At 44.9% G+C, this 18,960-nt stretch overlaps 1 protein-coding gene across 1 annotated transcript in view; it reads right to left on the bottom strand.

Annotated features, from left to right (window-relative positions):
• SLC7A14 (solute carrier family 7 member 14) overlaps positions 1–18,960 on the bottom strand; it is a 294,391-nt gene that overhangs the window by 144,729 nt on the left and 130,702 nt on the right. Inside the window, exon 2 of the mRNA XM_086949178.1 lies at positions 18,274–18,354. The gene's annotated coding sequence lies outside the window, so the exon portion shown is untranslated. The remainder of the gene's footprint in view (positions 1–18,273; positions 18,355–18,960) is intronic.

The raw sequence follows: 18,960 nt of genomic DNA, 5'->3' as shown, positions 1-18,960 counted from the left end.
TTTAAAAGTCGATATTATGACCAGTCGACATTTTGGAGTCGATATTTTGTCTGTGCACCTTTTCGAACATGTCTATTTATAACTATGTACCACCAGGGCTGAACTGGCCGCATCGGGTGTTTCCCTGGGAGGCTGGAATGGCGGTGACCGGTTTTGCAGAGGTGGGGCCCGGGTTTGTTAATGGGGCTGGTTTTACAGCAGTCCCTCAATATCGGCCCCAAGTAACAAAATCAGCTGTGCTTGGGGGGCTGCTCTGACAAAATTGCCAGGGATGGTTTGGGGTCCAAGTCCAGCCATGAGTACCACAATACAAGAGTTGACTTGAGCCAACTGGAGATGGAAGACGAGGGTCAACTGATATCTTTTTAACCCTTGGGGGTAACTACCAAAGCCTCTAACTCACACCATGAATAGGTCACTTCATCTTATGTAACACCTCTGGCAATGCAACTGTCATCTAGGTATATTGCAGTGATCTGTAACATTGAAATACGAGGGAGACTGGAATAAAATCTTTCTATGAACAGGCAGGCTTGCTTTTAGCACATGCGCTGGATGCGAATTGGAAAGATGAAAATCTCTATAGGGCTGGTGTCTTCAATGATTTGTGTGGCGAAGTGTGGCTCAATGATTAGAGCGGCAGACCCTGATGCAGAGGTCTAGCCCGGGACCAGGGTTCAATTCCCCGCCTTGGTGGGTCTTGGGCTCAAAAATTCCACGGACCTGATAATTCTCGCCTTGGTGCCTATTCCAATCATGGAGTCCCACTCTGCAACTCTGGGCAATAGCTTGCTTAATCTCCATAACGGCCCCCACAACGCTAAGGATGCCTGGCCTCCACCTTGGGGGTGCCCAGGAGTGGACGCCTCACAGGGAAAGCCAGGATGGGTTCCACAGCGGTATTCGTACAAGTGCCTTGAGACCCTTGCAGGTGAGTAGTGTGCTATACAAGTATCAATGTAATTTTTTTTTTACCTGACCCTAATACAAACGCAAAGGGTCATGGGCTAAAAAAACTAGGGGGCAGATTTACAAGCCCCTTGGGCCACGTTTACGCCGCCTTGCGTGATGCAACAGCGGTGTAAGCGTGGCGCATCCCTGCGAGGCATTTACAACGTGATGCATCTAGGGAGATGCGTCACGTTATGAAGCCCAGCGCCACAATGGGGGCGTTCCCACGCAGGGTGGGCGTTCCGGTGCCTGTGCGCCTCGCAAAAGTGCCTGCGTGAAATCTACAAGATTTCACGCAGGCACTTCTTGATGCTCCTACGTCGATTCCTTACGCCTGCTTGAAGCAGTCGTAAGGACTGACGCAGCATGTTAAGTATTGGGCGGCCCTGAGCATTGCTGGAGTTGTGTCACGCTTGCGACGCGACTCCAGCGATGCGCCGCCCTTACGTCACGAGATGCGTCACGCATCTGCCTACCCTTGCGCCACAGCGTACCGCATTGTAAATGTGACGCATCTGCCATGACGCAAGGGTAGTTTTGCGTGACGTATTTGTTCTTTCGTATCTCTGCTGATATGCAGAGATGCGCCAGAACTCGTAAATATGCCCCTAGAAGTTAGCTCAAAATAGAGTATCTCAGAATGGCCCGCACAGTACTTAAATATAGTGAAGCATTAGCCTTCTCTGAGAGACAATGGAAACATACCTGGAGGAGAAAGTAGAGGATTGGTAGAGGAAAAGTGCTCTAGTTTCAGTAGATGTTCCCTATTCTATTGTCACACTCACACATACAGGCAATGTACCAGTGCAAAAAGATACTTTATGCTATGGAACAGTTAAAAACATATGACAGCACCACAGCATGCATTTGGAGCATACTGGATAGTCTTTGGACAAGTAAGAGGGTGCATGCACTCCCTCTTAAAAGAAGTAAGGTGTAAAAAGAAACCAACATTCCATGACTTATACAAAAGCTGGCAAACTCGTTAAAAGTACATTCTTTTAGTGGCACAGACAGCCTGGAGGTCTGAAAGCCCTCATACCAGAGGTGGCTTTGATTCATCCTCCTTTAGCAATTGGATCTATTGTGTTGTTCGTCTTTGTTTTGATGGTCTGTCCATCAAGACCTTAGCATCCTGTGGATAGTTGCATTGTCCCATTTGTGTTACCTTTAGGCTTTCATGATGGGCCAACATTTGTTCGTTTAAAATCAGGGTGTTTTCCCCCATATTTAGTTTGCTGTCATAAAAACATTTTATCCTTTTTTTGTTTAGGAAGTACTTGCTGTTTGGATAGCATAGCCTGTTATAAAACTGAGCGCTCTTCACAAACCATCCCTGAATGTCATTTGCTTTACTTTGCTGCAATAATAAAATGCTGGTGGATTTATAGGCTTTTTTTATCACAAAGTAAAGATATGCACTGGATGCGGTTATCTAAAGATGCAATAAACCTACTGTCAATAGAATCAACTGTGCAATATCTTGGCAAGCATTCCTTTAAAGTTGACAACTTAAAATGTGAAATTGATCTTCTTGATGGACAGTTTAATTCTGCTACTGCAGTCAGTTAAGTAAAGGGGGATTACTTCCATCTTCCATATTGCTGTAGCCCAGGAAGCTGCTTCATTATAGGATTTTCTTTTTAGAACAGCTAGGCGCAACACATACAAAGTCACCAACTTACTACCAAAAACGTTCCCAATGCTTGTTTTTGAGGTTTAAATGTATTCACGACATAAACTAGCATAGTACCAGTGCTGTCTACTCTTGAAAGATGAAAAGAAATTGTGAAAGAGCGCGCCATGAGCCCACGATATTGAGCGATTAAATAAATAAAATGGCTTATGATATAATCAAATGCTGGATTTGACAAGTACTACAGACGGCTTTAATGTGACTGAAAGGAAATGTAATGCAGAGTGGAGAAGTGAATACATGCCCTAGGAGGCAAAAACTCTCAGGAGAGATTATCTTCAGTGAGTCCATTCATGCTGGATCTTGAGGGATTATTAGGTAATATTCTGACAGTCTATTTTCATCACATTGATTGTACTGGGGCACATATTTTATACACAAAAGTGTCTTTGGAGCTTAAAGGTAGGAGAGCAAAAGCAGCTGGACTTTAATCCTATTCTTACTAGAATGAGGATGTGGGACTGAAAATTGACTCTGCACTTTATAAAAGAGGAGCAGAAACTACATTAAGTATACAGGCACTATCACTTTAAGTATGTCTGAGTCATCCAATGTCACACATTTCACAAGGATCTTAAAGGCTTCATTAATACACTGGTGGGCAGCCAACCAGCCTGCCAGATTGGTAGAGCCCTGGACTGCCCCTGTGTTAATGGAACCCGTGTCATACTGGGGGGGGGGGGAATGTCGAAGACTGATTTGCATCCGTGGGAGTGGCGGAAGCAATGTGGGTAGAGTAAGCTCGAAGCAGGTAGTACGTTTTCTTGCCCCGCACAGCACACTTATTGTTTATTTATGTATTTGAGAGATTTATATAGCGCTAGCTAGACCCGAAGGTGTCACTGCACTTTACAACAGTAAATGTTCACAACATACATAACAAGTATATACAGAGCAGCTAAGTCATATGTAACAGCAAAAACAGAGCTATATGTATTTATTTGTTGATGAGTTGGACCGGAAGGCATCAGAGCGCTTTACAACAGTAGAATAAACTCCCTAAACTGGGGTTTGGATCAATAAAACTCAACAATTTTGTATTCTCTTCCTTCAACATGTGAATCTGCTGCCCATCTAACTCCTACCCTCAGACCCTGTGCATCTTCCAAAAGATTCACTGCTGATTTCTGCTCTCTCTTGCTTTTGCAGAACAGGTTCAAGGGCTCCACATCCCATCTAAATAAACAAAACACTCATGTGTGCAATTGGTGTACAAAGTATGTGCACTCTCAACATCCTTCCTTAATGCTGCAACCTTTTAAAGTGGTTGTACTGTTTTCTACTTACATTTGTGCTAAAAAACAACAAACTTACACCAAATGATACAATGTATACTATACTACCTGCCACACTTTTTAGTTTTCCCTGCCGTGAAGTTGCCCAATAGACTAAAAGTGGGATAATTGATCACATTGGTGTGTGAAACCTTGGTTAAGTTTGCATAATTCAGGAAATCTCAGGAATTTTTTATTTATGCGCAACAAGAACAATATCTGGAATACTTGAAGAGCAAAATTTCACATGCTTTCTAGCCAAGGGGGCTGATTTGAGTAGAAGATGTATTGCAAGAGGTTAGTTTGAGTACCATGGGCCTCATTTATGAAAAGTGACGCATCGCTGCGTGAAAACAGCGATGCGTCACTTTTCACTGCGCCCTCCTTGCGACACCAATGATGCGTCATATTTACAGTATGACGCATCATGGCGCAAGGAGTTCAGATGCGTCAGTATTTCTGACGCATCTGTATAGCGCAAAAGTGACGCGTTGCTGGAGTGTGTCACAAAAGTGACGCAACTCCAGCAATGTGTCCATGTTAAAGGGCCTGCGTCAGTCTTACGCCTGCTGTGAGGCAGGTGTAAGAAATTGATGCATTTGTGTCCTAGAAGTGTCGCAGTGAAATCTACCTAGATGCGTCACTTTGTAAATATGGTGCAACAAGGCACATTTTTTACGCTGCTGTTGCGTCGGCGGCGTAAAAGTGACGCGCACATCTCATAAATAAGGCCCCACATGTTTTGGAGAGTGCAATTTATCTTCAAGCCAGTTCATTTACCCTTATTGCGATTGACTTATGAACACAAGGTAGGCCCTGACATTACATTTTAACATCAGGCATGATTTCACATATGTTTTGCTAAATTTTGGGAATGTTCTCAGAAAAAACAAATGATTTTGCCCTTATCTATTTATAGTGAGTCACGGGTGCTGCTCAGAGGATGGTCAGATCTAGGCCACATTTTAGGAGTGTTGACTGAATATGTAAAAGTTCCCCATAAAAGTTAATTGTATGCAAACGTATTTTATGCGGTTCTCCTGAAAATGTGGCTAGGACACAAGTCTCCTGGAGCTACGGTGGACAGCACTGCCTCAGGTGAATGATTTGCCACACAGTGCAATACTGCTATATAAACCTCATCTTGATTCAGCAAGTCAATTATCTTTCTTTTGGATTTTGCCAATATGGCAGTTTATGGCAGAATCCACCAAGATGCTGCATGTAATCTTTCTTCTGAGGTACCCCACGAAGGGGCTCTGAGATGGGAGGTTGCTACAAACACTAATGGCATTTGCCCAGTGAACACCTTTCTGCCTTTGACTGAGAAGAAATGGTGAAAAGTGAGAAAGGAACAGAAACCAATGGGCAATGGAATTGCTGATGCCGAAACAACCACACTGGGTGGACATTGGGCCTGATTCAAGGAACTAACTTAAGACAAAATCCTAAACTTACTACTTTTGGTATTCACAGAAGTTAGGATTTGTCTTAAGACAAACTTAAGACAGACTTAAGACAAAATCCTAACTTAAGTCTGTCTTAAGTATGTCTTAAGTTTGTCTTAAGACAAAATCCTAACTTCTGTGAATACCAAAAGTAGTAAGTTTAGGATTTTGTCTTAAGTTAGTTCTGTGAATCGGGCCCAATGTGCTTTACAAATAAACTGAGCTACTTAGACAGAGGTCCTAAACCCAGTTTAAGGAGCCCACAATAGGACAGGGGATGTAGAAATATTATATATACAGTATGGCCCATCTTTGCATCACACACGGCAAACCAAGCTGTTTGTTGGTGGTTTAAAAATAAGTGGAAATAATGCTCAGGCCAATGTTATTGAGTTTGTCAACCTTAGAAGAATGAAAGGCAGAATCAGCACCCAGACACCCCAATACCTATGGTGGGACTACTGCCACCGATATTTCCTGCCCAGGACTGCCCTGTGAGCCATTATGCTCCAGGACAGGAGAATGGAAAAATATTCCAGACATGCATATTCTGCAAACAAATCCCACTTTGTTTGAGGAAAATGCTGAAAGAGTTATGAGTGGGCCAAAAAAGCATGGACGACTGCACAGAATTCAAGTGTGAGAAAATGTGCATGCGACAGCGAGGATAGGGCGAGCCCATCACGACAGGACATTATGGATACTGTCTCTAGTCCTGAACTTCTCACCTTCGAAATCATTGACTTCATATGATGCGCTTTCATAAGGTGCACCGGGTGCAAACAGGGAAAGTGCACCATATTAGTAAGAATACATTGCCCCCAACACAGTCATGAACTTGTGCTGCCCTTGGGGTAGCACATTCAAGTGAAATAGGGAGAAGCTGTTCAAAACCTGCTCCATCTTTCACAGTGCAGGCGGCAACCCACCTGCACCTTCAAGGGGATTAGAGACCCCCTTGCAGGCGGGTGCAGTGAATGACTGCACCCGTCTGCAATGAAATGTCTGGGGGTCCATGGGACCACTTTCTCACCTCCAGAGGATGCCTTTAGGAAGCACACTGAAAGGAGACACCTTTTTGGGGCGCACTTTCAGTGACCTCCTAAATGCATTTTTGCCTCTGCACTAGGGTGCATAATATGGCACGGACGCAATGGCAAACAGATTCCCTCATTTGAATGAGGCCACACCCCCATGCAAATAAGGAAACACCCATTTATGATAGCACTGGCTCAAATGTGCACCAGCGATATCTATTTCAGAAGGAGTACATAAGTGTCTGTGATCCCCCTCGTAATACCAGTGTGCACCGAGGTTGCACAAAGCGTGCGTACACACCTGTTGCACCCCTGCGACGCAATGTGTTATACAGCCTGAGTTTGCAAGTCTAATAAATTCGATGAAACAATTTAGAATCAAGCAAAATAAGACTACAACACCCAGAAGTCTGTAGTGAACTGGATGGAGGTGGTGACCCTAGGTGCAGAGGATGCTGCTTCAAAAATTATATCATCCACAGGCAAGCTGGAAACTAACTGTAGCTGGCAGGGATGCTGACCACAAAGTGGTAAATTACATTCTAAATTTTTAATTTGAGGGTAAGAAGAGAACATGTATGCATTGCACACAGTGGAGGGTGTCTTACACTGCAATAGCTCTTAACCTGTGGACTGAAGACCCCTTGGAGTCCTCGAGGCCTACTCAGGGGTTCCATGACTGTTTTACAAAATTAAATATTATCAAAACTGACCAATTTAAATGTATAAAGTATAAACAAACAAGCATTTGCAATGCAATAGGTCTCACATTGCTAATAATAATGCAACACCAATAGCTCAAACATTCAGTAATTCGAGACCTATTGCATTGCAAATGCAGTTTTGAGTGTGTAAAGATAGGCTGTATATAAGTGTTTTGCGAGCTTTGGGAGACTATGTATTGTATAAGTAAGAACAGTAGCGTGGGGTACATATGCTCTCGAACACGGATTCTGCCGTGTTTTATGCACAGTCATCTTTGTTTACTACAATCCTGACACTGGCGCTTTCAGCCGCGAACCTGCTGGCTACTACAAAGTACCGCACAGTGAAATGAAGCAAGGTTGTAGGATAAGCCATGCTCCTAAAACATGAATGGAGTTAGGTCCCAGGGAACCATGGAACTGGTAAAGTCATAACGGCATAGCAAGTGGCTTACCATAGTGTTGATTCAACAACTATAGCTGCTTTTTACAATATTGGGTTGATTCTTGTGTGATAAACTCCCTATAGTAGCCTTGTGAAAACTTAGCTTGCAAACGGAAGATACCTGACATGCAATTTTACATTGCAACCAGAGGCTGCTGCAACTCTATCAATAAAGCAGAGCGACAAAGGGAGAAATCAGTGATACAATAGTACTGCAAAGGTGGGTGGCTGGAGAAAGAGGCATGCGATGGCATCAAAAGTAGAGAGAGCATAGGTATTCAGCAAACCCAGCATTCAGCGGCACTGGTAGCAGGCTTCTACAGGAACTACGGGGCTCTCTGCACGTATTTACAGATTTCTGTTGGAATGCCAATATCCCATGGGTGGTTTCATCGGGTAGAATAGTTAACTGGAAACACTAAACCTAAATAGGGTATTTAATCACAACCAAAATGCAAGGATGACATTTATGCACCAAGGTACATTCACACCACAGAGGCCTTTTGATTATGAGGAGAGCAGTTTCCACACGGTGTATAGTCAGTGTAACATGAAATAGGTGAGGTACTATAGTTTCCACATAAGTGTTGCTGGTAAATCCATGGAACGTGATCCCTGTACTGGACAAAAGGTGGAGAAAGGAGTGTTTATTAGTGTAGCTGCCCTAAATAACGGGGAATCAGCACAGATTTAATTTTACTATGACATGTGCCCCAAGTGTGCCCAAGTACTGTAGGCAGCTGCTGACATCGGCTCGTAGGTAACAGGGGAGTAACCACAAGGGTAGGTTGTTTCCCAAAATGCTGGATATATGTCTGCGCCACGCATACGCACTCTAGGATCGGGATTATTTCCAAGGGCTGTCCCAAACCATGGTCTCCTTAGAGTCATTGAGGGTCAAATGGGAGTAATTACTGGAATGGGTCCCCCTCATCCCCATTGTTTAGGGCCAAAGTGTCATTCTTAGTTGGCGTCACTCGTGGTGCATCGGAAGGATGGAGATGCCACACAGGGCAGTAGCGAACTGGGCAGACAGCAAAATGCAAACATTAAATGCTGTCTGGGAGAGAAGAGTCTGATGCCTAGTAATATACGATAAATAAGGGGATCAGGAATCAAGTTTTCTCTCAGTTGGCTAGGCAAGGAGGCGATATAATGGGTAGGAGCCATTGGTGTGTTTTAGGTAATGCCACTTTTGGATGGTGATACGTTTTGAATTTTCGTTTGCTGTGCAGTTCGTTATGAATAGAACAAAAATGCCAGCAGTCTCTTTTCTTGCAGTGGACTGTTGCGTGTGGGTGATGGGCCTTTCGTATGGGACCAGACTCGAACAGTGGGCGGCATACAGGAAGTGGGATTTGGCCTTTGCAAGGACACAAATAGTGTGGATGGGCACCTCGGGAATGAGATGGGTCAGCTGAGGCTCAGACTGGACCAATGCTTGTCAGCTGGGGGGGGCCTCCCAACATCCTCGTGATACACCTGGGAGGGAATGATCTGGTGACGATGGGGAGGCGAGCATTAGTGGATGCCATGCAGCGGGATGTCACCGTGATAACTAACGAACTGGGGGGCCACGGAATTTATATGGTCGGATATTGTCCCCAGCAGGGCCGGGAGGGGAGCGCGGTCACACCTTGCCACCGAGCAAGGCAGGAGGAGGGTGAACAGGGCCAGGCAAAAATCCATGGAGAAGAGGGGCCTGGGGTTTATTAGGCATGCGCTGATACAGGTCAGGACGGTTGGCTACTATGAAAGGATGGGGTTCACCTGTCTGGGATTGGGATGGATGTTTTCCTTCTTGACTTACAGGAAGCTCTGGCAGCAGCAGGGTGCCAATGATTGGAGGGTGCTAGGTATAAAGGTGGCTAGGTGGTGGGGGGCTCTGTCATCGACGGGGGCCTCCTCCAGAGCTGTGGCGGAGTACAGGGCGATCTGGAAGCAGATGGACAGTAAGGGTACCTCTGCGGCAGAAGGAGACAGCAATACCTCTGCCTGGCACAGTAGGGGTGCCCGAGCCAAGAACCTGGAGCCGAGGGGGTTCCAGGAAACAACGTCGGCGCCCCGTTAGTCCTTCGGGCGGTCGGGGGGCCTAAACCGACCGGGGGTGTGCCTCATCGCTCCGCCCCGACAGGGGGGGCGGGAGTAAACGAGATAACTATTAAAGGTATTGCACCGTCAAGAGCATCGACTTACCGTGCAAATTGGCTAATTAGGCAGGCGGGTCAGCGAGGGGCTGCCGTCTTGGATCGCCTGTAAGATGACCCACCTATCTGCTAGTTGTATGCAAATAAACCTGCACCACCGTTTCCCACAATTATGTCTCATGAGTCTTCTTGGTTGTGAATGTAGTGGGTACAAGTGGAGCGAGCGATGGCGGTGTGGGCACTATGCCGCTGGCCGCGCGACACGAAGGGGAGATAACGCGAGACAGCGTCTTAGTGACACATGCCTCGCGAACGAAACGGCATCAGCGCGACAGTCAGGGCGCCGCCCCCTTTAGGGGGTGGCCAATGCAGGTGCGAGCACGTAAGGTGGTGGGCGGTCCTAGGGCCGTTATCTAGGCCAGCCCGGTTCAGTACTTCCTCTTTTCCGCCGCGTTTCATCTGGACTGCTCTGCGCTGTTCCCGCCCTGGCCCAGACCCAGCGGCAGAGCAGCAGGTTGGTGTGAATAATTAATGGTCTGTTTTGTGTTGCAGGCGGAGTCACAGGGCGATCTGGAAGCAGATGGACAGTAAGGGTACCTCTGCGGCAGAAGGAGACAGCAATACCTCTGCCTGGCACAGTAGGGGTGCCCGAGCCAAGAACCTGGAGCCGAGGGTGTTCCAGGAAACAACGTCGGCGCCCCGTTAGTCCTTCGGGCGGTCGGGGGGCCTAAACCGACCGGGGGTGTGCCTCATCGCTCCGCCCCGACAGGGGGGGCGGGAGTAAACGAGATAACTATTAAAGGTATTGCACCGTCAAGAGCATCGACTTACCGTGCAAATTGGCTAATTAGGCAGGCGGGTCAGCGAGGGGCTGCCGTCTTGGATCGCCTGTAAGATGACCTACCTATCTGCTAGTTGTATGCAAATAAACCTGCACCACCGTTTCCCACAATTATGTCTCATGAGTCTTCTTGGTTGTGAATGTAGTGGGTACAAGTGGAGCGAGCGATGGCGGTGTGGGCACTATGTATTTGTGCTTGCTACAGGCAATCTTTGTGGTGATGTTAGGGAAATCCGCAATAACCCCGACCCACCAGGCCATAAAAGACCTACAAACAGCCACAAAAATCTGCCATATATTGACCTGTCAGGTCAGCTCTTCTGGCACTGCCAGGCGGCAGTGCAGTCCAGCCCAGCCCTGCTTACCTGCCTCTTCTGCCATACAATTGGCTCCGTTGCCAGACGTCAAAAGGTGGTTTCAAGCGTTGTACAAAGCCCACGTGGACCAGTGTGTGGTGAGCTAAGACCAGACGTCAGCTCTGGTGAAACAACACACTGCGCTCGAGTTTAAAGCGCCAGGGAGGCTGCGTTGCTTCCTCAGTCCTTGCAGCATCACATGGCTTCACTTCCCTTTCTTCAGCTAGAAAAGCTTTCACAGCCCTCTCCTTCCCCAGACCTTCGGCCAGCCCCTGCATGTGCAGCACCACGAGGGGGGGCCATATTATCCCAAGAGAATAACAAGGTGTAATGTAACCAGTCCTTAACCTAATGTGATGAATAATCTTTCTTATGGAACATTTCAATCAGTTATCCTCTGACACAATCTATAACTTTATGTGTAGCAAAATATAGCATATGCTGTGGAAAATAGGGATTATCGACTATAATATACAACTGAGCACAGAAATATGTAATAACACACTGTAATATGACAACATATGTTTCTCCAGAAGCAACATTGAGAGTCTTATTTGGAAAGACAGCCTCGAGTGTAGGTTCTGCTTTTTTGGGTAATCCCCTCTCTGGTTTTCTGATGCAACATTTGCAGCCTGAGAATATGTCCCACCATATCAAATAACATTTAGTACACAGCAACATGAGAAGGGAGGTAAACGTGCATAACGCAGGACAAAACACAAGGTGGCCTGCAGGGAATGCCCTCTGCTGGGAAGGCCTATGTTGACAAGTGGCCACCCTGCATGTTCAACTAATGTTCTGGTATTTACCGGCACTATGAGAAAACCACTCGTTTGTGCAAAGCTGTGAGTGGAAATAGACCAAAAGCAAACCAATAACAAAGATATCTGTCAGCTACACAATACCTTTGAAACTCTGCACACCTCTGCACCGGCCGCCACTTACACATCATGCGCGACTCCTGCAGACTTCAGAGCACTTCTGAAGTGGTGAGACAATGCTCTTTCTATGGCCAGAAGGAGTTATCATAGAAGCATCAGTTATCAAACAGGAGCCTGGCATGTCTTTTAATACAAAGCCAGATATTTCCCTATTTTAGATTTTTTGCAAGATACAGCTTCACAGAAATAAAGACAAGACCTCAGCGATTTCCAGGGACAAGAAAGTAAACATTTTTTTGTGTGTCAGTTAAAAGTATCACTACCTAAAAAAATATGAAATAATTAAGAAAATGCTTGAACAGGAACCTAATTCTGTAATCTTTAAAGGAACCCTATCTATGTTCCTCTACCAACAGTGTTGCACGCCATCACAATCTGCAAAACGCATCAACCAGTGTGAACACAGGAGACAGATATAAAGGCACGTTGCACTCGTGTGGTGTGTGGACTGCCTGACATGATACAGCCAAGGAACGTTATGTGAAAACTAGCTCAAACAAAAGGTACCTCAAAGATAAAGGCAGCAGAGATATTTCGAAGCGCTTTGAAACATCTGCACTGGGGCCAGTGGCACTACACAAAACAAAGGAAATAATAAATTAATCTGTAAAATGACCCATGAGAAAGATGAACATAGCGACAATAAATGGACTCCCAACACTAGCGGTAAATGGCTCTCTTGTTGCAATCAGGAACATTTAGCCACAAAATGGGAGAATCCTTGCACGTAGCGACTGACAGTAGTGTTGCGACTCAAGAACCTAAATTTAGAACCCAAAATTTCCTATGCCAAAAAAAGACATTATTTGAGTGGTAGTTTGTACCCTCCTGTCAACCCCCTCACTTTAAAATTGATACTTGTCAAAACTCAGATTTTGCTAAAACAAAACAAAATGGGTTATTTTTTTCGGAGATCGCGAGATGATTCCTTGCATCTACATTTGAAGTCATTTAAGGGCTTCTCTGTATTCGCCCAAAAGCCCTATGTTACAGATATTAAATATCATTATTATTTTCTTTTATGGTGAGAACCATGTACAATCTGACATTTTTTCGCCTTCTGGTGCAAACTGAAAGGGGGTCTGGCGCTTGCTTAGCATTTCGCAAAGTGACGGCTTGCTCTAAGGGGAAGAAAGAGTGCGGAGTGTGGGATCCGAGTTCACTGAATTTACCTTTCTGCAGCCGGTGTTTCAGCACACTAATATGATAACCAGGAGATTCCTCCAAAAGCAGTCACAGTCCAAATGATGCGTTACAGGCATTTCAAATCGATACGTTTTTTTCTCTGCTCAACGGCAAGGCAGGTGATCAATTCTCAACTTTTGTCTGCGTAGACACAGTGGGATGAGCTAGAGGTGAGGCAAACGGTGGTCAGCCTGGTGGAAACACCTGCGCGAGGGGCTGGGAACCCACCCTGACACCGAGCCAGCACTGCACAACCAGATTGCGAGAGATAAAAGATAGCAAAATGAGCCTCGAGGTTGAAAGGTAGAGGTTGGCGTGCAGTGGGAAAGGGGCACAGTGGACTGGAATGAAGCGAGTTTGACAGCCCCATTGTCGGGCAGTCCCATTGTCAGGCGCAGAGATGAATTCAAAGCTATGCATCCGCTGCTGGGTAAACAAGAGGCTACATTTTCAAAGCACAGAGCCAAACTGGCAGGGTTCCCGCTCGCCCTCTCTCTTTCTCCACCCTAAAAAGCTGGGCTGCACACTTCTGGATGCCGCGCTTGCCCAAGTAAGGCCACTCTGTCCCCCTAGAAGGGGGCCCGGTCAGTGGTAGTGCCGAGAGCATCTATTTAGGGAGGAGAAGTCCAGATTAAAGCACTGTTGGCAGTGGCAGCTTCCACCCTGGTGCGCAGGCGGCTTTATACGGGATTAGGAAAGGATGGAGAGGGGAGGCTGTTCCTAGAGAAGGCTGAGCTCGTAGTGTGCACGGAACAAAGAAAACCAGTGGTGCGTACGCACCACAGAGGAGCCGGGGCAAGGGAGTCGGTTGTCTGGGCCGTGATGATGCGCGTGCTTGACACCGGTGGGAATGGGCGGAACAAAGGTGGGACATGCGCCCGCCTTTGCCCAATTGCGTGCCGTATATTTTATAAAAAAGCACGCAAAAGTCAATGACGTGCTGTGAAAGCAAAACCACACACATGAGCGTGTGGTCAGCTTTCTAAAGCCCATACATGAAGTCTCTTGCTGTGCGGACACCGCTGCGCACTACAACGCTAGGAGCGAGACCTAAAAAAAGAAGAAAAACTGAAAAATTGAAAATCGTTTCTACATATTATTGTGAATTAAAACAAAATCTCAATATTTGAGCATTTGTTCGATGAATACTTATTTTTTTACTTTTATGTTTTTTTTTACGAATGTCTCATAAAAATTACTTAAACTGAGGGTCCCCAGCTTCACACAATGACGCAGTGGGGGTTCCCGGATTACAGTAATCCACAGAAGCCAAAACGTTAAGAACTGCTGTGATACTGTGTAAACTCTCTCACCATATGACATTAGAATGATATGAACATGGAGTTGATATGATGCATATGAATCAATCAGTGTCTGCTCTACAGAGGCATTCAGTGCTCTCTGGAAGTGACAGAATGGCTGAGTGGGATTACTCAGATGTGCGTCATAATGGCAATTATGATTCAACATTGCCATCAACGAGATCAAGGTTTTAGAACAATAAATATATTTTAGTGATAATTAAATATTGCAATAGCAGATTTCACTGTTACAGAGAAAATATCTGTTCATGAAATTTGGAGATCAATTGCAGGCTGTGCTGTGTGATTTTTGATATGCTTTCAACGGAGAGACGCTAGTCTTCCAACATACCCTTCCTTTCCAATAGGAGCTGGGTAAGCCGAATTACTTTGAGGCCTTGCCAATTGAACATGGATACCAAATAACAGAAATCATAAACTTTGGCCTCGGAGGACTTCAAGTCTGCTGTTTAAGCGCTAGTAATTTCCATATTGGAGTATGGTAGCGCAATGCTCTGTGGGCTACCCAGCTACAAGTTGGCACTGCTCAGGGCCTCCCTGAATTCAGCTGCAAGGCTTATCACGGGATCCAGAAGAAATAAGCACATAACACCGGATCGGGTTTCCCTTTGGGGATAGGATACATCTTAAAATTGCTTGCATGACACACAAAGCCCTTCACCTTAACACTCTGTACCTAGCCCAAAAACTGGAACTCTCTGGTGGTGGCAGATCCTCTATGAGTTCAAGCACCTTCTCGCTGAAACCTCAAAAATTCAAAAGAAAGAAAACCTATCCGAGAATGTGGAACTCCTTGCCTCAGGAAACCAGACTGAATACCTCAATGGCATCTTTCAGAAAAGAAGTGAAAGCACTACTGATGAATACTCTCTTCTCTGAAATGTACCTATTCTCACTCGGTACCATTTGATGATGGTTGCTCAAAAGCTTGTTTGTCTCCTACTGTACGGACTTCCTCACCCAGAGTGGCGCTGCTACAATGTGTTTCACACCAGATCGTATGATTGTTTTCAACATCCCTATTTGTTTTTTCTCTTATATGCTCAAATATATCCTCTTTGGGGTTTCGCGATACATTCTTCCTCTTTTTTACACCAGTATCTTGGATACTAATGCTGCTGTTACTGACCCACTTGACTTCCTCTTTTTTTATCATTGATCATTTGTAAAGCGCTTTGATACCCACCTGGGTCATGTTTACGCTATACAAAACTATATATAAATAAATAACATGAAGAATTGTGGCACCTGCCTTCTCCAGCCTCCTCCCCATGACCTTTGTTAATGGTCAGGATATGGTACTGTGGTACCCAAAAGACAGGATGGGTAGGAGTCTTCACATTCCCCACTCACCTTCTCTAAGGGAAGAGAAGGGTTAGGTGTATGTAAGTATGTGTGTGTGGTATTTACATGGTAGCAGAATGTTGTACAAGGTATGGCTTCTACTACTCCATGACAAGTAAAGTAGGTGTGTGAAATTTGCGTAATTTTCTTTTGCTCGTTTACGCAAAATTTCAGAAAAAATATGCACAATTATTTGTAATTATGTGAATTGCAAAACAATCATTTGACAACATTTTTTAGCACTACATGAGTCCTTACTTTTATTTTGGACACATTTTACTCTACAAAAGTGAGAAAAACACAAGCTTCACACACCACAGCTATTTGCATTATTCATAAATATGCAAAATGGTAGAATAGAGTAATTTCAGCAATTTCGGGTAGCCCTGGTAACCAGAAATTACTAAGATTACGCCAGATTATAACTGTGTAACATACATTTAGCATGGAGCCTAATTGAAGATCTTTCAATTATTTCCAAATGACAACAAGGGATATCTGCTCTCTCCCCCAAAAAACTCACATGCAGCCCATTTAGGCCAATGGCCAAGCACCTCATGCACTAGCCCAGGTACTGAAGACTAGAATTACAATTGCTACTGTCACCAGCAGCTACCAGCTTCCCCAGTCCTACTTCCACCAGAAAGTAATGCAGAAAAGGAAGAAGTTACCACAAAAAGAAGGGCAGCTGACACAACTGTGAACGGGATACTGGGGAACCAGATGCCAGTTTCCGTCCTCCCCTCCTCCCCACAAAAGAATGCAGGAGATGAGTGAGCCTGGCAAATGCCAGATCCTGCAGTGTCACAATCACAACCAGTGGCGGCTCTTCCGCTAAGGCGCAGGAGTGTCACTCCTCTGCTTTTCAGCAGTGCAAAGAAGGAAAAATAACATGATAACAACACAATATTGTTACGATTTTATTTTTCCATCATGAGACAGGGTTTGGGGCTCTTAGCTGTGTCCCAGCCAACAGGGATGAGGAGGAAATCTTTGCACTTAAGTGCGCATGACTGTTTGGCCAGCCTTTTGGGACAGCTAATCAGTCATGCGCACTTAACATGTTCCCCACCAGGCTGTAATACATAGCATGGGTAAAGAACATGCACAGCCTCCCACTGCCTGTCTAATCACTGAACCACTGTGGTGTGTGTGTGTGTGTGTGTGTGTGTGTGTGTGTGTGTGTGTGTGTGTGTGGGTGTGTGCATGCGTGCATGTGTGTGTGTGTGTGTGTGTGTATATCGTTGATGGGTAGTGTGAGTGAAAGTCAGTCGCAGGTTGTGAGTGAGAATGTTTGAACTTGGAATTCAGTGAGTCAGAGTGGACGAGTGTGAGTAATTTGTTAGTGAGACTTCATGAGTGAGAATGAATAAGAATAAGATGAGGGAATGTGAGTGAAAGTGAGTGAATGTACCAGTGAGTGAATCAATGTGAATGAAAATTACTTCAAATAAGAGCAACTGCAAAGTGAGAAAATATGAGTGTAAGAGTGAATGTGATTCACTGAGTGTGAATGAAAGAGTGAGAGTAAGTGAGAATGAGTGATTGAGAGTGTGTGGTAGGTAGGTAAGAGTGAGTGAGAATTAGGGAGTGGGAGTAAGTGCAAGTGATTGAGCACGTATGATTGAGTCAGATTAAGAATGGATGAGAGTGAGTGTGAATGAGTAAGTGAGTGCAAGACAGTGAGTGAGGTATGAATAACTGCAAGTGAGTGAGAATGAACAGAGTATAAGTGAGTGTGAATGGGTGTATGTAAGTGAGCATGAGTGAGACAATAGTGTTATAAGTGGGTATTCTGTTGACCCTGGCACACTGAATGTAGTGTTTGGCTTATAGAGGCATCCATGGCAAAATACTGCGTCTGGGATACTGGAGGCAACTGTTAGCATGACAGGCACCTGTATAAAATACTGGCACTGGCATAAAGGAAATAATTCATGGGTAATGGGCACCTTTTTTAATTACTCCTAAAACATTTTATGAAACGATTTCAAAACATATCCCTCATCCCATAAATTGTGAGTTTCTCATGAAGACAAAAAGCTGTGTATCAGGGTGTGACCATGATGAACCCGAACCATGGGGCATAGTGGAGGGGCTTGTGAATGGACTATGCCAGCCTTCTTCTACTTTCTATGTTACTTCAAGGATATAATTCCCTGTTTTAGATATGAAAGCAGTTGTTTTTTTCCAAGAGAGGCATTTGAATTGTGGTGCTTATAACATTGTTTTGACCATTTTTGGTCAGGATGGCTTGTAGTATCCTCCCAAGAAAAGTATGCACTCATCCAAATTCCCCTAAAGCCTAAAATAAATGTTCTATTCAATCATATGCATTACAATTAAATGACTTGAAACTTACTCAGAGGTGTGCAAGATATGGAAAGCTCAAAAGTGAGGGAAGCTTACAGTAGTGACTATTGCCCTGTTAAATACAGGTAGGGTGTTTGCCTCTGAGCAAAGAGTGTCACAGTGGAAACCACTAGTGCAAGCATTGTTTGTCTCTCTATAGTTACTTCAGTCTGTAACCAGTTGTGACTGCTAAATGGAAAATATTGCATCAGTAATGTTTCAGCACTCACCTAGTTACATGTTTAGTATTTTTCGAAGAAGAAGCCACGCCTTCTGTGCACTTTTCTCATCCAATTATTTAGTGGAAATCTCTAAGAAGGAAAAAAGAAGTGTAAGCAAAAATATTTGCCAAATGTCTTCGAAAAGAAAACATTATAATTGCCTTCACACGTAGTACATTTCCACTGTACTTTGTGAACATAACAGTTCTAGAAAACACTAGCAAGAACATGCTGATGACATGTCTCACCTAGCATTAGGAACTGTGGCAGATGGTGAAAATACCCCCTACAAAGATAGCCTGCAGTGTTTCAGATAGGCAAAAAACAATGCACCACATACACCAACCAACTCTGCACTGACATGCACTCACTCAGGTTCACTTAAATTCTGCCACTCATTGTCATACTCATTTATTCTCATCACTATCCTTTCAGACTCCTACACTGCCTTATACTTATTTTCAATCACCCGTGCTCACTCTTATTCCAACAGACTCTCACAATCCCTCATTCTCACTTGTGTAACCATTGTGTGGTGCTCAGCAAAGAGGCCAAGGTTTGGATGAGCACATCAATGTTGACCCAGTGACAGGAACTTTGGGAGGATAACGTTCTGAGGCGAAAAAAAAGTGGGGACTGAGGAGGAGTGGTTGCAGCGGGCAACTGGGGGAACTTGGCCCCCATCTTACCTGTAAT

The sequence above is a fragment of the Lissotriton vulgaris genome, unplaced genomic scaffold (genome assembly GCF_964263255.1).
Source record: "Lissotriton vulgaris unplaced genomic scaffold, aLisVul1.2 SCAFFOLD_1346, whole genome shotgun sequence".
In the NCBI taxonomy this organism is placed as follows: Eukaryota; Metazoa; Chordata; class Amphibia; order Caudata; family Salamandridae; genus Lissotriton; species Lissotriton vulgaris.
The sequence above is the reverse complement of the archived record's forward strand: the minus strand, read 5'-3'. Positions and strand labels throughout refer to the sequence as shown.